Source organism: Penaeus japonicus, unplaced genomic scaffold, assembly GCF_977035675.1.
Source record: "Penaeus japonicus unplaced genomic scaffold, GWHDUDI00000001_assembly GWHDUDI00000033, whole genome shotgun sequence".
NCBI classification, from domain to species: Eukaryota; Metazoa; Arthropoda; class Malacostraca; order Decapoda; family Penaeidae; genus Penaeus; species Penaeus japonicus.
The window spans coordinates 23,331,689-23,342,622 of NW_028234435.1; the positions used below are offsets into that span (position 1 = coordinate 23,331,689).

A 10,934-nucleotide genomic window follows, 5' to 3' on the forward strand; every position below is an offset into this window, starting at 1 on the left:
ATCTTTGTATAAAGATACCGAACATTAGGTGTAATTGACTTCTGAACGATTTGTACGAGTTACCCCAGAACCCATTTTCTTTAATGGAAACGGGAGAAAACGGGATACCGGCACTCCCCGGGGGCATATTATATTTAGATCCCAGACAGATTCTTATTTCATCAACGAATGCACACTATAATCATCTCAGCACTTTCTTACCCGAACCTCCTCCGAATATCTGGTTAAGAGAGAACCTGACGTTTAAATCGAGTGACTTCCTGAGCCGAGAGCCGTCTCACCTGTTCCCAAGTCTGTCTCAGGGATACATGGCCACTCGCCTCACCTTGGCGACTGCTGCCATCTACCATCAGTCGGGAACATGTCTGCGCAAGTGAAAGTGTAGTGCCCTCGTCTCTCTATGGGATTTACTGGATCGCACCTAACGATTGACTACAACTCGCAGGGAACCTTCAGGAAAGGTGAGTACTTGAAAGCATGCTCGTTCGGGGGACTCGTATTTGATGCGAAAGAAACAGGTACCTGGAAGACTTTGCGGTTTCCCACGGGCGTGTTGTGAGCGGGGTAGGAAAAGTGGGCACGTCGGGCACCAAGGTTATGTTTTGGGCATGCGAGCCTTCGGGTCCTTAGCACCCAGGTAGGTGGTGCCTCGGGTGTCTGTACAGGATGCTTAGGAGAGAAGATGGGAGAGGGAGAGGGAGAGAGGTGATGGGTGAGAGAGAGAGGGAGAGAGGTGATGGATGAGAGAGAGAGGGAGAGGGAGAGAGGTGATGGGTGAGAGAGAGAGGGAGAGGGAGAGAGGTGATGGGTGAGAGAGAGAGGGAGAGGGAGAGAGGTGATGGGTGAGGGAGAGAGGGAGAGGGAGAGAGGTGATGGGTGAGAGAGAGAGGGAGAGGGAGAGAGAGAGAGGGAGAGAGAGAGAGAGAGAGAGAGAGAGAGAGAGAGAGAGAGAGAGAGAGGTGAGAGAGGAGAGAGGAAGGAGGGAGAGGGAGAGAGAGAGAGAGGGGGAGGAGAGAGAGAGAGAGAGAGAGGAGAGAGAGAGAGGGAGAGGGGAGAGAGAGAGAGAGAGGGGAGAGAGAGAGAGAGAGAGAGAGAGAGAGAGAGAGAGGGAGAGAGGAAGGAGAGAGAGAGAGAGAGAAGGAGAGGGGAGAGAGAGAGGAGAGAGAGAGAGAGAGGAAGGGGGAGAGGAGAGAGAGGAGTGAGAGGAGTGAGAGGAGAGAGAGAGAGAGAGAGAGAGAGAGAGAGAGAGAGGGAGAGAGAAAGAGAGAGAGAGAGAGAAGGGGGAGAGAGAGAGAGAGAGAGAGAGAAAGAGGGAGATAAAGAGAGAGAGAGAGACATATATTAATGACATATAATGACATATATTAATTCAGATAAAAGTAATATACGCATCACACACTACCTTCACGCGATGAATTATCACCACGTGACAACCGAAAAAAAAAAAAAAAAAAAAAAAAAAAAAAAAAAAAAATATATATATATATAGATATATATATATAAGTTACGTCAGAAATGTCACGACATTAATAAGGCGAAAATTCCTCACTTGTTCCTCTCTCTGCCTCACGCACCGCAGGAAAGCAACATTTTATTTCATTCCAACATCATCTCGCCTGCTTTCCCATTCACATTTTACTCTTTCGTGTGTTTCTCGATTATGCTTTCGTGCTTTCGTAATCTTTCTTGATTGGTGTTATTGGTGTTTCGTATTCGTTCTTGTCGCCAGCTGAGTGTCAGAGGGAGTGAGGGAGAGGGGGAGGGAGAGGGGGAGGGAGAGAGGGAAGGGAGAGGGAGAGGGAGACGGAGAGGGGGAAGGGAGAGGGGGAGGGAGAGGGGGAAGGGAGACGGAGAGGGGAAGGGAGAGGGAGAGGGGGAAGGGAGACGGAGAGGGGAAGGGAGAGGGGGAGGGAGAGGGAGAGGGAGAGGGGGAGGGAGAGGGAGACGGAGAGGGAGAGGGGGAGGGGGAGGGAGACGGAGAGGGAGAGGGAGAGTAAAGAGGGGGGCGGGAGAGGGAGCCGGAGAGAAGTTGTGGAGGGCGAGGGACGAGGGGGAAGGGGGAGGGAGAGGGAGGAGGGGGAGGGAGAGGGGGAGGGGGAGGGGGAGGTAGGGGGTGAGGGGGAGGGGGAGGGAGAGGGAGAGGGGGAAGGGGGAGGGAGAGGGGGAAGGGAGAGGGAGACGGAGAGGGGGAGGGGGAGGGAGAGGGGAAGGGGGAAGGAGAGGGAGAGGGGGAGGGAGAGGGGGAAGGAGAGGGAGAGGGGAAGAGGGAAGGAGAGGGAGAGGGGGAGCGGGAGGGAGAGGGAGTGGGAGAGGGGGTGGGAGAAGGGGAGGGGGAGGGGGAGGGGGGTGGGAGAGGGGGTGGGAGAGGGGGAGGGAGAGGAAGAGAGAGAGAGAAAGAAAGAAAGAGAGAGAGAGAGAGAGAGAGAGAAAGAAAGAAAGAGAGAGAGAGAGAGAGAGAGAAAGAATGAAAGAAAAAAAGAAAGAGAGAGAGAAAGAATGAAAGAAAAAAGAAAGAGAGAGAGAAAGAATGAAAGAAAAAAAGAAAGAGAAAGAATGAAAGAAAAAAAGAAAGAGAGAGAGAAAGAATGAAAGAAAAAAAGAAAGAGAGCGAGGGGGTAGACGGAGACGGAGAGAGAGAGAGAGAGGGGGGGGGGAAGGAGGGAGAGGGAGAGAGAGAGACAGACACAGAAACAGAGACAGACAGAAATAAAGCTAAAACCCTATATCCCATCACATGAACAACACAAAATAGGCCAAAGTTCATTCCGTAAGTGGCACAGCGTTTCAAACTAAACCGAGCGACTTCAAGGAAAGAGACACATTATTAAACTATTTTCCCCGCTACTTCACTTTAATCAAAATATTTCAATCATGTTGTTTTCACCACACCTCGAACGAAGTTTAAGAGTATGAGAAAAGTAAAGATATTAGTAAAGTTTGATTGCACTTTATGTAAAAGATTATATATAAGTTAAGCGATGAGGTAGTCATCTATTACTAATGACATTCTCTGCATTGTATTGTATTTTAGTTTAATATTGTTTACGTATATACTTGGCATCTCTTCATACCATACGGGCACTGGATTTTGCCTCTTACAAATAGCTAGTACTTTCAAAGTAAGTAGAACAGCAGGTTTACTTTATACTATATACCATATTAAAAAAAAAAATCCTTTAAGAGATTCGTAAACAAATGCATAACGATCAACACGACATACAAGTACGTCATTATAGATCGGAAAGGTATATAACAAAAAAATCAAAACTATAACGAAATGAGGACATTAGAACACGTAGATGAACACCACACTCGCGGTTACGCCCGTGATAACAAAAGCATTAAGAACTGCAATTATCTTTCTGTTCCTGGTTTATGTGGTTGTGTCAGGTCCGTTGTGGTTGCTGTGGTCACGTGACTTTTAAGGCCTTGCTCGGTCCGGAAAGACAGGTAGGAAGAAATTGTGTTTCTGGTCTGTGTATGGTGAAAGGCCATTTGGGTTTATGTGGGCGAGGGGGAGGGAAGGAGAATGGGCGAGGGAGAGAGAGGGAGGGAAGGAGAATGGGTGAGGGAGAGAGAGGGAGGGAAGGAGAATGGGTGAGGGAGAGAGAGGGAGGGAAGGAGAATAGGTGAGGGAGAGAGAGGGAGGGAGAAGGCGTGAGGGAGAGTCGGGGGAGGGGGAGGGGGAGGGGAGAGGTGAGTGGGTGAGAGAGAAACGGGAGAAGGGGAGGGGAGGGGAGTTAGGGAGAAGGGAGGGGGGGGAAATGGGTGGAGGAGAGACGGAGGAAAAATGGGTGAGGGAGAGAGGGAGGAAGAAAGGGAGGGAAGAATAGTGGAAGAGGGAGACAGAAAGGGCAGGTGAGTGGGAGGGTGAAAGAGAGAGGTGGAAGAGGAATGGTGTCGCAGAGGTGAGAGGCAGGGAGGGATGGAGGGAAGGGGAGGGTGACAGGGGAAGAGGAAGGAGATGGAGAAATGGGGAGGGAAAGGAGGAGGCAGGGAGAGAGGGAAAAGAGTGACGGAGAGAGGAAGGGAGAGGTAGGCCTATATAAAGGAGGAGATTCTGGCGACAGACGTAACAAGACGTAAAGACAGACACAGCGAGGATAGCGAACAAACGCAATTATCTCGAACATGAAGGAAAGAAAATGCTGATTTGTTGCTATTGTTTTGCACACTGAGGAACACTCATCCTCTGGAGCATCTGCTGAGACAGATACTCTCTCTCTCTCTCTCTCTCTTTCATCCTTCTCTCCCTCCCTCCCTCCCTATCTCTCTCTCTCTCTCTCTCTCCACCATTCCACCCATTCATGTATCCCTCCCTCCCTCCCCCCTCGCACCCTCCTCCATCTATCGTCCCCCTCCCTCCCTCCCCCACCCATCCGTCTAATCCTCCCTCCTCACTCCCCGTCACTCCCTCCCTCTATCTATCTCCCACCCTCCTCCCCTCCCTACCCCCTCCCCCCTACCATCACCCATTACCCATCCCCCAAACCGGCCAAGAAATGATAAGAAAACAAGCAAACAAACACACAAGGCACAAGCCCAGCCGTTCAGCAGATTCTCTGAACACGGTGAACAGAACACTGAATTTGAATCCGTCCCACCCTCTATTTATGCGAGCGCTATAACACACCCTTCTACACACACACACGTGTTCATCATGCAGTGAATCATGTGATGGCAAGATGTGCAATGTAGTTGGCAATGCTGAGTAATCGCGGCTTCCGAACCTGCCATGTTCCAGTGAGTTTGTTGTGGTTCGTGTGGGGAGGTTAAAGTTCGTGTGTTAAGTGTGTTGCGTGGTGTGTGCTATGGGTTGTGTGTGTGTTAGTTTTGTTTTATTTTTAGTTCTCTCTCTCTCTCTTTCTTTTTTCTTTCTTTCTTTCTTTCTCTCTCTCTCTCTCTCTCTCTCTCCTCTCTCTCTCTCTCTCTCTTTTTTCTTTTTTTTTCTTTCTTTCTTTCTTTCTCTCTCTCTCTCTTTATTTAATATTCTTTTTTATATATTTCTTTCTATTTTCTTCTCTCTCCTTATCTCTCTATCTTCTATATCTATCTCTCTCTCTCTTATTATTATTTACACACATACACACACATATATTATATATATATATATATATATATATTATATATATATATATATATTCTATATATATATATATATTATATATATATATAATATATATATATATATATATATATATATATATATATGTGTGTGTGTGTGTGTGTGATATATGTGTATGTGTGTACATATATATATATTATATCTATATATATATATATATATATATATATATATATATATATATATATATATATATAACATTATGGAAGTTGTATCCCGGCCATACATTCTAACAGATGGGGTTATGTTGCATGCACCTGCACATTCTTGGCTGACATTATGACAAGCACTTCAGCCCAGCTTTCGACTTACTTATCTTATTACAGAATTTGCCATCGTATACGCTCTTTGCTCTCCATATTATATTCATCATTTCTGTCTGGGTTGTTTCTCGGGTCGAGAGCCTTGGTGGAGGATTTTCTAAACCTTTTTTTCTCGCCTTTTTGCTTTTTCTAAAATGAATGATGATGACTATGAAAAATAATAAAGAAGAAATAGAACATGAAAAGGAAATAACAGTATAGAGTGTTGGCAATGGTCAGTGGTATGTGTGGTAACCATTCTGAAATTTTCGTCTCGCGGTACCTGGTTACTCCGGGGAAACCATTGTCATGCCGTTACTATTAATACCCAGAAGAACGCGTGGCGAAGAGAACGCCATAGTTATCTGCTTGTAAGAGTTCATTTTGCTTAACGCTTCATCGAGAATTCCTTTGCTTATAAGGGGATTCACGGGAAACTGACAGATGGGTTCCGTTTCATCAGAAGCGTTTTTAATGGTTTTGTATAGTGTTTTGAATTATTGTTTTGAGGTATTGCGATTGTTAGCCATTTTGATCAATGGTATTTTCGTGCATTAAGTGATGGTATTTAATCGCAGATCGAAATGAAAAGCTGTAAGGATTCAAATAAGGGTATCACCTTTATTCGATTAATGATAATAATGATGATAATGATAAAAGTAACAACATTATTGATGATAATGATAGTGACAATACTGATAACAATTATAAAACAATTACAAAATAATTCCACTACTATCAGGACTACTACAATTATTACTAAAGAGGATGATTATGATAATGATAATGATAACAATAATACAATAGTGATACTTACAAAAAAAACAAAAAGTAAGATACTGAAATGAATACCAAGGCGACATAAAGGTATTCGAATACCACTTTTTCCGGGTATGAAAGTGATAACACAATGGTACCGACGAGAGACAAAGTGGTACTTAGAGGGTACTTGGAGTTGTGTTGCGACGGACGTGAGTGAGCTGAGATTGCACAGAACTTGCCAAGATGTGACGTCATCATTGCACAGAACTTGCCTAGATGTGACGTCATCATTGATGTGACGTCATCATTGCACAGAACTTGCCTAGATGTGACGTCATCATTGCACAGAACTTGCCTAGATGTGACGTCATCATTGATGTGACGTCATCATTGCACAGAACTTGCCTAGATGTGACGTCATCATTGCACAGAACTTGCCAAGATGTGACGTCATCATTGATGTGACGTCACCATTGCAAAGTCTCCAGGGATTGCCATAGAGTTGTAAACGCGTGTGATGATCAGGGATGTGTACAGTGAGATGGTGATGGTGAGGAGGGTGGTGGTGATGGTGAAGATAGTGATGAGGGACGATTATGGTGAGGATGAGAACGGTGAGGGGTGAGGAGGAGGAGGAGGAGGATAGTGATGATGGTGAAGGAGATGGTGATTAAGGTGATGATGGTGACGTGGGGGATAATGATAAAGATGATGAGGATTACAAGGGGTTGGAAATGCAGAGAATAGTGATGGTGATGATGAGGGAGAGAGGATGATGAGAATAATGAGGATGATGTGATGAGGGAGAAGGGATGATGAGGATAATAATGAGGATGATGTGATGAGGGAGAGGGGATGATGTGATGAGGGATATGTAATAATGATAATAGTGAAGGGTTGATGATGGTGAGGGAGATGAAGAAGGGAAAGATGCTTCGGTCAGCATTGTGAGTATATGTCTTGCTCGGAAGGAGGAAGAGGAAGAGGTGGAAAAGGAGGAGGAAGATGAGGCATAATGATAGTAAGAATGAGAATAAGAATTAGAAGTAGGAGAAGAAGAAGAGGATGATGATGTTGAAAAAAAAGAAGAAAGAAGTATGATAAGAAGATGAAGAAGAAGGCGAATAAAGATGAAGAAAAAAAAAAATAAATAAGAAGACGAAGAAGAAGATGAAGACGACACTGATAAGAGAAGAAAGAATGAGCGAAAGAAAAAAAAAAGAAAAAAGAATAAGGCGAAGTTGAGGATGAATACAAGAAGAAAGAACACGACTGAAACAACAACATCCTTGGAAAAGAGAAGAGAAGAAAAGAAAAGAAAAGAAAAAGAAAGAAAGAAAAAAAACAATGGTCATATTTTCTTTTGTTGTTGCCAAATATATGTTTTCAACATGAATGCAATTTGATACTCATTTTTATATGTTTGTTTATGATATTCCATAATTTCTCGCTGATTTATTTTGTCTTTTGTAATCTTCTTTTACTTTTTGGCCTTCCGTAATCCTCTTCGGAAATAAATTTACGAAAGAGAAATATATATTCGGAAGAAATATTTAGATTATTTGCATATGTTGATGGATGAGAAAAAGTTTTACGAACCACCCATTCAGATATGCGTGTTAGGTAGTGATTCTGTGTACGTATATGTGTACCAGAACATGTGCGTGTTCGAACACCCGTGTATGTTTTGCATATGTACGTGCAGTACGTACCCACCTTCCTATACCAGAGAGCTCCACGTGCCGGCTCGTGTCAGTACGTGACAAGCTCCGGCAGCAGCAGCGGTCACCACAGCACATACTTTCACTACACGAGATGTGGCACCGAGCTTGACACAGTGCCAAAGCGGTGCCAGACGATGGTACCGGCGACATGGCGGAAGAGGGAGAGGGAAGGGGGGGTCTGAATGGGGAGAGGGAGGGGCAGAGGGAAGGAGGGGGATGGAGGGGTAGAGGGAGAGGGAGGGAGTGAGGGGAGAGGGAGGGAAAGGAGAGGGAGAGGGAGGGAGTGAGTGAGGGGGGATGGAAGGGTAGAGGGAGGGATTGAGGAGGAATGGAGGGGAGGGTGAGAGGAGATAGGGAGGAAGATAGAGGGGAAGGGGAGAGGGAGACGGAGAAAGAGATCAAGAGGAAGAGAATAGGGAGGAGAGAGAGACTGAAACAGAGAAGGGAGGAAGAAGGGAGAGGGCGAGGGAGAGGAAAATGAAGAATAAAAACGAAAAAAAAACAAAGAGAGAGAGAGAGAGAGAGAGAGAGAGAGAGAGAGAAAGAAAGGAAGAAAGAGAGAGACAGAGATGAAAAGGGAGACAGAGAGGGAAGAGCCAGAGGAAAAAGGGACAAAAAGAAGAAGGAGAGAGGAGGGGGGGGGTAGCATCAGCAGAGGGAGGGGGGGAAGATAGCACGGTTGGCACTCGGCGCCGGAGCGGAACAGGCACTGAATCACCAGTGCCGAGACATAACACCCAGTGACGGAAGTTGTAACTGAAACAACGAATAAAAATGAAAGACTGAAATGAAGAGGATATGATGAAAAGAAAAGGGAATGTAATGATGATAATGGTATATGTACGGATGAAAATGATGTGTGCGAAATGATGATATATGCGAACAAATCAGGAACAGTGATAAGGAGGAAGGACAACAAATAAGAACGTGATAATGACGAGGAAAGGAGAAGTACAAGGAAACAAAAAACAAAACAAAACAAAAAAGTCAACGATGATAATGACAATAATAATGATATCAATAATAGTAACAGAAAAGATAATAATAGAAAAGAAATGATAGGAGAGGAGAGACTGTACAGAGAAGGGAGGAAGAAGGATAGGGCGTGGGAGAGGAAATGAGAATAAAACCCGCAAAAAAACAACGAGAGAGAGAGAGAGAGAGAGAAAGAAAGGAAGAAAGAGAGAGACAGAGATGAAAAGGGAGACAGAGAGGGAAGAGCCAGAGGAAAAGGGGACAAAAAGAAGAAGGAGAGAGGAGGGGGGGGTGTAGCATCAGCAGAGGGAGGGGGGGAAGATAGCACGGTTGGCACTCGGCGCCGGAAGGGAAACAGGCATGAATAAAGGTGGAGACATAAACAAGGACGGAAGTGTACTGTAACACCGCCTCCCATGAACGACAGAAAAATAAAGAGGATATGATGAAAAGGAAAGGGAATGTAATGATGATAATGGTATATATACGGATGGAAATGATGTGTGCGAAATGATGATATATGCGAACAAATCAGGAACAGTGATAAGGAGGAAGGATAACAAATAAGAACGTGATAATGACGAGGAAAGGAGAAGTACAAGGAAACAAAAAAACAAAACAAAACAAAAAAGTCAACGATGATAATGACAATAATAATGATATCAATAATAGTAACAATGATAATAATAGAAATGATAACTATAACAATCATAATAATTATATTTAGATTATAAGTAATACTAGAAACAATAAAGGTAACAATAAACAACGCAATAAACAATAAGGAAATAGGCCTAAGAAACAATAACATCAATAACAATAAATAAATCAGCAAAAGAAACGATAATAACAATAATACTGACTAACGATAATAATGATAACAATTGTAATAGTTGTAATGATGATAATGATATTTACTTTTAAAATCAGAGTCGAATTTTAGAAAAGTATACATTGATATGGCAATGATAATAACTGTGATGATAACATTAATAACATCGATGATAATCATGTTAATAAAAATCATAACAACAACAACAGAAATAAGAAGAAGGATAGTGATAACAGTGAGAAAAAAACGATGATAAAACGTGTGAGTCTTCCAGCAGGAGGATGAGATCACGTGACCTCTCTTTTCGTGGTCTGCGTGACCTTGGATGACGTCAGGTCGACGCGCCACGTGCAATCCTGCAATTCTATATTTAACCGCAGCGCCACCATAAGACAATTCCCCTTTTCGTGTTTTTTGGGCGAATGGCGGGGGAGGAGTGAGACAGACGCAGATGCCTAGCCATTAAAGAGCTTAGATGAGAGAGGGAGTGGGAGATGGGAAAGGGAGAGGGAGAGAGAAAGAGAGAGGGAGTTGGAGTGGGAGAGGGAGAGAGAGAAAGAGATGACAACACATTTTTCCTTCGCCCTACTCCACATCCATCTCCCCCCTTTCTCTCTCTCTCTCTCTTTCTCTCCCACAAAAAAATAAATCAATTTTCCATCCATTAAGATTCAAGGGCAGCAGTAGAGGAAGAGGATTTCCTCGCATGTACGTGTTTTTCCCCTCTCTCTGTATCTGTCTCTCGTATGGTTTTGGATGGCAGCCACGTAGCGTCGGCGATGCTGTAGGGTCTCTCTCTCTCTCTCTCTCTCTCTCTCTCTCTCTCTCTCTCTCTCTCTCTCTCTCTCTCTCTCTCTCTCTCTCTCTCTCTCTCTCTCTCTCTCTCTCCCCCTCTCTCTCTTTCTCTCTCTCTCTCTCCCTCTCTCTATCTCTATCTCCCCCTCTCTCTCTCTCTCTCTCTCTCTCTCCCTCCCTCCCTCTCTCCCTCTCATACACGTGTATATGTGTGTGTATGTGATGTATGTAAACACTATGAATTAAAATCTATCCGAGACAGATTACATAAGAGCTACAATCTCCATCTCCTTCCTACAAACATATCCCCTCTCTCTCTCTTTAAGTAATTTCAATAAGACCATCTCTCTCTCTCTCTCCCTCTCTCTCAATCTCCCCCCTCTTGCTTCATAGGCCCCCCCCCCTTTCCCCCTCTCTCT

The 10,934-nt window shown here is 44.2% G+C and overlaps 1 protein-coding gene across 4 annotated transcripts in view; it reads left to right on the forward strand.

The window, feature by feature from the left end:
• The first annotated feature begins 325 nt into the window (after nucleotides 1-325).
• The window catches only part of FER (tyrosine-protein kinase Fer), a 78,965-nt gene continuing 68,356 nt past the window's right edge, over nucleotides 326-10,934 (forward strand). For all 4 annotated transcript variants that reach the window (XM_086530575.1, XM_086530576.1, XM_086530577.1 and 1 more), the window contains exon 1: nucleotides 326-461. The gene's annotated coding sequence lies outside the window, so the exon portion shown is untranslated. The remainder of the gene's footprint in view (nucleotides 462-10,934) is intronic.